The following is an 8,964-nucleotide window of genomic DNA, read 5'->3' as shown; positions in this document are numbered from 1 at the left end:
CAGGTGTGAGCCACCACACCCAGCCTACCTCTCTTTCTGATAGGAACAATTTGATTTATTAGAAGAAGCCCGATAGGTAATGGTTTGAATCAGGTAAGTAATACCGATGATGCCTGGTGTTCGCCCTCTTCTTTCTCTGTTTGGTGGTCTACTGGCAAATGCCTTCTCTTACATCCTTGCTCAGGGATGGTTGTATAATGCTGAGAAAATAAGTATCTACATAGGGACTTTTATGTTTAAGTTCTATCATGCTTTATCTCCTTTAATGTTTTTAACAGCCTATGAGTGTGCATTAATCTTTTTACTCATATGTGGAAACTGATGCTCAGAGAGCTGACTTGTTTTTTCTAAAGTGACATTGCTGTTACATGTCTAGTGACAAGGAGAAGGAATTAAATTGAGACCGTCATCAGATGAAAAAGCAAGCTCCGCCTTGACGCCTGTTGCACAGGGATCTGTTGTAATGAGCATGACTAGGTGGAACGGTGGTCCAGTTTTACTCAAATGTTCTCAAAATGCAAGTCAGTTCCCACAGAAAATAGAAGCAGCATATCATTTACACAGCCCTCTGTAGGTGGGCTCTGGCTCGTGGAGGCCAAGTTCTTTAGGATGGGCAGAGGAGGAAGGAACGAAAGGCAAATGTCAGAAAATTGCCTCTGTTGACTCATGGGAGTCAAGGAAGATGTAGGATCTTACTTATCTATCTTTTGGGGAGACATTTTTGACCATTTCGAATTCTCAAAATGTGCTTTTAAAAGATGTGAATAAGGCCGGGTGCGGTGGCTCAATCCTGTAATCCCTGCATTTTGGGAGGCCGAGGCATTCGGATCATGAGGTCAGGAGGTCGAGACCATCCTGGCTAACATGGTGAAACCCCATCTCTAATAAAAATACAAAAACTTAGCCGGGCATGGTGGCGGGCGCCTGTAGTCCTAGCTACAGGCTAGGCAGGAGAATGGCGTGAACCCAAGAGGTGGAGCTTGCAGTGAGCCAAGATCGCACCCCTGCACTCCAGCCTGGGCAACAGAGCGAGACTCTGTCTCAAAAAAAAAAAAAAGAAAAAGATGTGAATAAGTATATTCTGGTAAAGATATACACTTGGAAAAGTCACAATACATCTTGTTGCTGAATCACATGGAGAATTGGGGGAAATGGCTCTACCAGAAAAGTCAGGGTCAGGTCAGATAAGTGAGCTGGAAGTAAGAAAATTATTTGAAACACTGAGATGAGGAATTCAGAGCAGACCGAGCGCGATGCCTCACGCCTGTAATCCCAGCACTTTGGGAGGCTGAGGCCGGCAGATCACGAGGTCAGGAGATCGAGACCATCGTGGCCAACATGGTGAAACCCTGTCTCTACTAAAATACAAAAAGTTAGCCAGGGGTGGTGGTGCACCCCTGTAGTCCCAGCTACTTGGGAGGCTGAGGCAGGGGAATCGCTTGAACCCAGGAGGTGGAGGTTGCAGTGAGCTGAGATTGCACCACTGCACTGCACCCCAGCCTGGCAACAGAGCAAGATTCTGTCTCAAAAAAATAAAAATAAAAAAAAGAATTCAGAGCAATGGCTCTCAAACCCTCACCTAATTTTTTAAGAAAATATAATGATGACTCATAAAGGGAAATGTGAGATGATTTAGCAATAAATGTTTAATTAATGTTCAAAACCCAGTAGTAGACATCTCCATGTCTAGCTACTGTAAATTTCAAGCTAAAATAAATACTTTGGATCAAACATTGCTATACAACCCACAACATAAAAATAAAATTGTTTATAATAAGCTAGACCATGTCTGGAGCAATTTTTTAGTTGTCACCAGAAGAGCCGTGCCACCGGAATCTGGTGAATAGAGGCCAGTGATGCTGCAGTATATCCTACGATGGACAGCACAGCCTGACGCACAAAGAATTATTCAGCTCAAAACATAGTAGTGCTGAGGCTGACAAACCCTGACCTAGACCAACAATAATAGCAAAAAACGAGGGTAGCAAACTGAAAAATCAGAGAATGTTGTTAAACCATTATCAGCATTCTTTCTCCAAAGTGCAGGAATTCCTAATGTACCCATGTAGTGAGGGCTTTCCAAGTTTTATCTATCTATTTATTTATTTATTTACTTATTTATTTTTCTGTTGCCCAGGCTGGAGTGCAATGGCATGATCTTGGCTCACTGCAACCTCCGACTCCAGAGTTCAAAGGATTCTCCTGCCTCAGCCTCCCAAGTAGCTGGGATTACAGGTGCCCACCAACACAGCTGGCTAATTTTTGTATTCTTATAGAGATGGGATTTCACCATATTCGTCAGGCTGCAGGTTATTTGTTAACAGCTAATTATCTTCGAATATTGAATTTACGACAAAGAGGAAATTAATATGTTGAACTTACCTTGTGAATATCATAATAATAACTAAGTTATTAGTTAAATATTTTGGTCATAATTCTATACATTTTCATCCGTTTTTTTTCTTTTGAGATGGAGTCTCACTCTGTTGCCCAGGCTGGAGTGCAGGGGCACGATCTCAGCTCACTGCAACCTCTGCCTCCTGGGTTCAAGCGATTCTCCTGCCTTCGCCTCCTGAGTAGCTGGGATTACAGGCATGTGCCACCGTGCCCGGCTAATTTTTTGTATTTTCAATAGAGATGGGGTTTCACCATGTTAGCCAGGATAGTCACCATCTCCTGACCACCCACCTTGGCCTCCCAAAGTGCTGGGATTACAGGCGCGAGCCACTTCACCCAGCCTTTAATCCATATTTTTTAAAAATGCATTCATAATGTCCAAAAACTCCAATTCCAACTAGTTCCACATCCTGCAAGACCCCCTTTGAACCTTCCAACCCAGACCCTGTGTCTTTCCCCTCTTTCTCCATCTGACACACTGATAAGATTGTCAGGGTTGTGTGCTTATGACAGAGAGCCTGACTCTGTCAAAGCTCTAAAGCTTTGTTCGATCAACAGGATTTTCGGACGATCAATCTTTCAAGGAGCCCAGCAGTCAACATTTCTCATCTTTTGAGCAACAAATTGCAAATTCACCTTCACCTATTCTTTCTCCTTTCTTCTCTCTTGCAATAAACCAATTTTTTCCTACCTTGTATTTCCTCCAAATTCCTGAGGGCTTTTAGGAAATCCTCACCTGGAGATCAGGGCTTGGCAAACTTTTTCTGTAAAAAACGAGGTAATTAATATCTTAGACTTTATTGGTCGTACTGTCCCTCTTGAAACTAACTCTGCTGCTCTAGTGCATACACAGCCAGGACAGTGCTTAAATTAATGCATGTGGCTCTACTCTTCCAATAAAACTTTATAAAAACAGGGGCCACAGTTTGCCTACCCCTGCTATAGAGGATTCGTTTTCTCTTTTCAATATTGACACTATTCCTCAATCAGGACTTTCTAAAATTAACTTTTAAAAAGCTAATGTAGGCCAGACGTGGTGGTTCCTTCTGTAATACGAACACTTCAGCAGGCCCAGGCAGTATGACACCTTGAGGCCAAGGCTTTGCGACCAGCCTGGGCAACACAGGGAGACATTGTCTCTACAAAAGATAAATTAGCTGGGCATGGTGGCTTGCACCTGTGGTCCCAGCTACAGGGAAGAGTGAGGTGGGAGGATCACTTGATCCCAGAAGTTCGAGGCTACAGTGAGCTATGATTGCACCATTGCACTCCAGCCTGGGCGACAGAGCGAGATGTTGTCTCCAAAAAAAAAAAAAATGACTATATCTCCTTTTTTTTTTTTTTTTTTTTTTTTGAGACGGAGTCTCGCTCTGTCATCCAGGCTGGAGTGCAGTGGCATGATCTCGGCTCACTGCAACCTCCTTCTCCTGGGTTCAAGCAATTCTGCCTCAGCCTCCTGAGTAGCTAGGTTTACAGCCATGTGCCACCACGCCCGGCTAGTTTTTTTATTTTTAGTACAGATGGGGTTTCACCATATAGGCCAGGCTGGTCTCGCACTCCTGACCTCGTGATCCGCCCGCCTCGGCCTCCCAAATGCGCTCTGGTGTGTGTGTTGGTTTATGCTATCCATTCCTGTGTTCGGTCCAATTTGCTTTCTTTCTCTTTCTGCCTACAGGTCTTAATCGCTTCCATATTGCTAAATCCAACTGATTTTATTTTATTTATTTATTTATTTTTGAGGTGGAGTTTCGTTCTTGTTTCCCAGGCTGGAGTGCAATGATGCGATCTCGGCTCACCACAATCTCTGCCTCTCGCATTCAAGTGATTCTCCTGCCTCAGCCTCCCAGGAAGCTGGGATTACAGGCATGTGCCACCATGCCCAGCTAATTTTGTATTTTTAGTAGAGATGGGGTTTCTCCATGTTGGTCAGGCTGGTCTCAAACTCCTGACCTCAGGTGATCCACCTGCCTCGGCCTCCAGAAGTGCTGGGATTACAGGCATGAGCCACCACACCCGGCCACTTCCATTTCATATTACTCAAGCTCTCAGAAGTAGTCAATGCTATTAATCTCTTTATCCTTAATAAATTCTTCCTTGACCTATAGGATGTGCACTGTCCTCATTTTCCTACCATTGTGCCAAATGCATCTTTCCTTTTAAACTTGTAGTAAATACTTCATGTTCCTTCCTAGGATCTCACTTCTCATTCACTTTTCTAAGTGAACCTCATGTCCACAGCCAAAACTATCAACTCCTCAGGAGTGACCCCTACATGTATACAGTTAAGTGTTGCATAATAGTGTTTTGGTCAATGATAGATCATATATATGATGGTGGTCCCACAAGATTACAATACTGTATTTTTACCTTTTCTATGTTTAGATACATAAAACCATTGTGTTACAGTATGCAGTCCAGTAACCTGCTGTACAGGTTTGTAGCCTGGGGGGCAACAGGTTACACCACACAGCCTAGGGGGCAACAGGCTACACCACACAGCCTAGGGGGGCAACAGGCTACACCATATAGCCTAGGGGGCAACAGGCTACACCATATAGCCTAGGGGGGCAACAGGCTACACCACACAGCCTAGGGGGCAACAGGCTACACCACACAGCCTAGGGGGGACAACAGGCTACACCACACAGCTTAGGGGGGACAACAGGCTACACCACGTAGCCTAGGGGACAACAGGCTACACCACACAGCCTAGGGGGGCAACAGGCTACACCACACAGCCTAGGGGGGCAACAGGCTACACCACGCAGCCTAGGGGGGCAACAGGCTACACCATATAGCCTAGGGGGCAACAGGCTACACCATATAGCCTAGGGGGGCAACAGGCTACACCACACAGCCTAGGGGGCAACAGGCTACACCACATAGCCTAGGGGGGACAACAGGCTACACCACATAGCCTAGGGGGGACAACAGGCTACACCACGTAGCCTAGGGGACAACAGGCTACACCACACAGCCTAGGGGGGCAACAGGCTACACCACACAGCCTAGGGGGGGCAACAGGCTACACCACACAGCCTAGGGGGGACAACAGGCTACACCACACAGCCTAAGGGGGACAACAGGCTACACCACATAGCCTAGGGGACAACAGGCTACACCACACAGCCTAGGGGGGCAACAGGCTACACCACACAGCCTAGGGGGGACAACAGGCTACACCACACAGCCTAGGGGGGACAACAGGCTACACCACACAGCCTAGGGGGGACAACAGGCTACACCACACAGCCTAGGGGGGACAACAGGCTACACCACATAGCCTAGGGGGGGCAATAGGCTACACCACATAGCCTAGGGGGGGCAATAGGCTACACCATATAGCCTAGGGGGGCAACAGGCTACACCATATAGCCTAGGGGGGCAACAGGCTACACTATACCATATGGCCTAGGGGGGCAACAGGCTACACTATACCATATAGCCTAGGGGTGTAGCAGGCAGTGCCATTCAGGTGTGTGTAAGTACACTGACATTTGCACAAGGACAAATCGCCTAAGGATGCATTTCTCAGGAACCGGGGGGGCACACACACGACTGTACTTCTAACCCATGAGTTCGATTGGTAAAAATCGGTTCATGAGAGGTGAAAAAAGTCTTATATATTACTGTGGCTAGGGCCCTCCAAAAAAGCCCAGTCCATAAACATATGCAGTATATATGTGGTAGTAAAATTTCATGAGGGAGGAAGTGATTAAGGAAAAAAGTCCAAAACATCTGTAGAAGGATCTGGTAGAAAAAGATCATCTCAAAGGTTTTCATTTTAAAGCCCTGTGGGGTTTTAACCAGTTTTGTATCTAATGTAACAAAAATGTTGAGAGACATTGCTCTACCCCTAAGTGTTTTTTTTTTTAAGACAAGAGTCTTGTTCTGTCACCAGGCTGGAGTGCAACGGCGCAATCTCGGCTCACTGCAACCTCCGCCTCCTGGGTTTAAGTGATTCTCCTGCCTCAGCCTCCCGAGTTGCTGGGACTACTGGCGCCCGCCACCACGCCCGGCTAGTTTCTTGTATTTTTTAGTAGAGACGCTGTTTCACCGTAGTGGTCAGGCTGGTCTCAAACTCCTGACCTCATGATCCGCCCACCTCAGCCTCTCATAATGCTTGGATTACAGGCGTGAGCCACCACGCCCGGCCCAAGTGTTTCTTTTTTTTTTTTTTTTTTTTTTTTTTGAGACAGAGTCTCGCTCTGTCCGCAGGCTGGCGTGCAGTGGGACGATCTCGGCTCACTGCAAGCTCCGCCTCCCGGGTTTACGCCATTCTCCTGCCTCAGCCTCCCGAGTAGCTGGGACTACAGGCGCCCGCCACCACGCCTGGCTAATTTCCTTTATTTTTAGTAGAGACGGGGTTTCACCATCTTGGCCAGGTTGGTCTCGAACTCCTGACCTCGTGATCCACCTGCCTTGGCCTCCCACAGTGCTGGGATTACAGGTGTGAGCCACCGCACCCAGCCGACCTGAGAGGTTTTTATAAATCCTAATATCTAAACCATATCTCCACAAGAATTATATCAGAATCTTTGGGGTTGAAAACTAGGCATCATTTTTTTTCAAAGCTCCTTAGTTGATTACAATATCCAACCAAGACAAACAGCAAAGTTGGCAGAAGCAAGAAATAGAAAACAACAGGCAGTTTGTTCAGTGGCTCTGGTGTAGTGTACGGTTTACTGTTTAAATGTAAAAATGTGTTGATGCTGCTAGGGATTAGTTATAATGAAACAGCTGTATTAGGAAGATTGTTAATTGGGCAAAGTACAATTGGAAGTAGCTTTAAGAAGTGCTAAGTGGGCTGGGCGCAGTGGCTCACGCCTGTAATCCCAGCACTTTGGGAGGTCAAGGCAGGCAGATCACAAGGTCAGGAATTTAAGACCAGCCTGACCAATATGGTGAAACCACGTCTCTATTTAAAAAATACAAAAATTAACTGGGCATCATGGTTCACGCCTGTAGTCCCAGCTACTCGGGAGGCTGAGGCAGGAGAATCGCTTGAACCCGGAAGGCAGAGGTTGCAGTGAGCTAAGATCACGCTATTGTACTCCAGCCTGGGCTACAGAGCAAGACTCCATCTCAAAAAAAAAAAAAAAAAAAAAAAGTGGTAAGTGGCCAGGCATGGTGACTCACATCTGTAATCTCAGCATTTTGGGAGGCCAAGGCAGGAGGATCGCCTGAGTCCAGGAGTTCCAGACCAGCCTGGGCAACAAGGCGAGATCTTGTCTCTACAAAAAATACAGAAGTTAGCCTGGCATGGTGGCCCACACCTGTAGTCCCAGATACTCAGGAGGCTGCGGTGGGAGGATCACTTGAACCTGGGAGATCGATGCTGCAGTGAGCCAAGAGCAAGTCACTGCACTCCAGCCTGGGTGACAGAGCAAAACCCTGTCTCAAAAAAAAAAAAAAAGAAAGTGTAAGACTTGGATATTTGAGCTAAGTAGACCTAGGAAGCCTTTGGCCAGTGGGGCCTCCAGTGCTATGGAACGCCTGGGATTACCTCACTACACTGAAAAGATGTCTCTGTATTTGTATATGGTAAATGTACCTTGGACAACAAATGTATCAATAAAGTAGAATATCTAGTTTTGTTCTGTAGTTATAACTTGGAAAAAGTGCTCTTACATGTGCAGGGATGTCAAGCTGTGAGCTTTTTTATAGCCAAACGACGAATACATTTCTGGGTTAAGGATTAGCGGGAGAGGCTCAGGAAATCTCACAGCTCATAGGAATCTAGACCAGCTCCTTCTGTCTTCAATGGAAAGGCAGGGCAGTCAGCTTGAAATAGTCTGTGTAGGGCTGAAAGAAGGAGAGAGGTAAGTGACCTCACTGCAGTTAATTTTTTGATCTTGCACAAAGCAGGAAAAGGAATTACAGGAGAGAGAGGAGATAAGAATTCACAGGGAATAAGGAAGGAATTTGAAGCTTTGATTTTTCGGATTTTCTGACTGGAATGTGATAAATATTATCAATGGTACATGGAAGTTAACACGTAGGTGGGTAACGGCAAAACATGGGTAAATTTGCATTTCAGTTATGCCTCGACAAATTGGAACATATATAAGAGAATGAGACTTTTAACCTGGAAAAAATCAAGTATGAGATTGGAAATTTAACCTCACATGAGAAGAAGGAAGTCTCTGTAATGGTAGATGGATGTGGTAGAATGATAAATAGAAAGGATGTAAATGTAAATATTTCTTCTCCTTTCAAAATAGCAATTTCAGTTTGTCGTATGTTTGCTACCTGCCAGGGAAGGTTCAGAATGCTTTCTATGACCTCATCTACCCTAAGTGGCAGATACTTTTTTTTTTTTAACTGAGTCAGAAATAGAGCCAATACATTCAAAATCTCCAGAGAGTGATATTCAGACTCTTGAAAGCTGGGCTGTTTATTCTTTCCAACCACACAAATTGTATCTCTTTAAAAGTATTTGCAGACAGATAACAGGCTCACTGGAGGGGAGAGTTGGGGAAGTCGAGGCCTGGCAAAGATGTAGAAGTGAGGTTAACATTACTCAAAGGAAGCTGTTGATGGAAACTTAAAATTATTTTCAAAAAG

This window comes from Gorilla gorilla, chromosome 3 (genome assembly GCF_029281585.2).
Source record: "Gorilla gorilla gorilla isolate KB3781 chromosome 3, NHGRI_mGorGor1-v2.1_pri, whole genome shotgun sequence".
NCBI lineage: Eukaryota > Metazoa > Chordata > Mammalia > Primates > Hominidae > Gorilla > Gorilla gorilla.
This window is presented reverse-complemented; position numbering follows the sequence as displayed.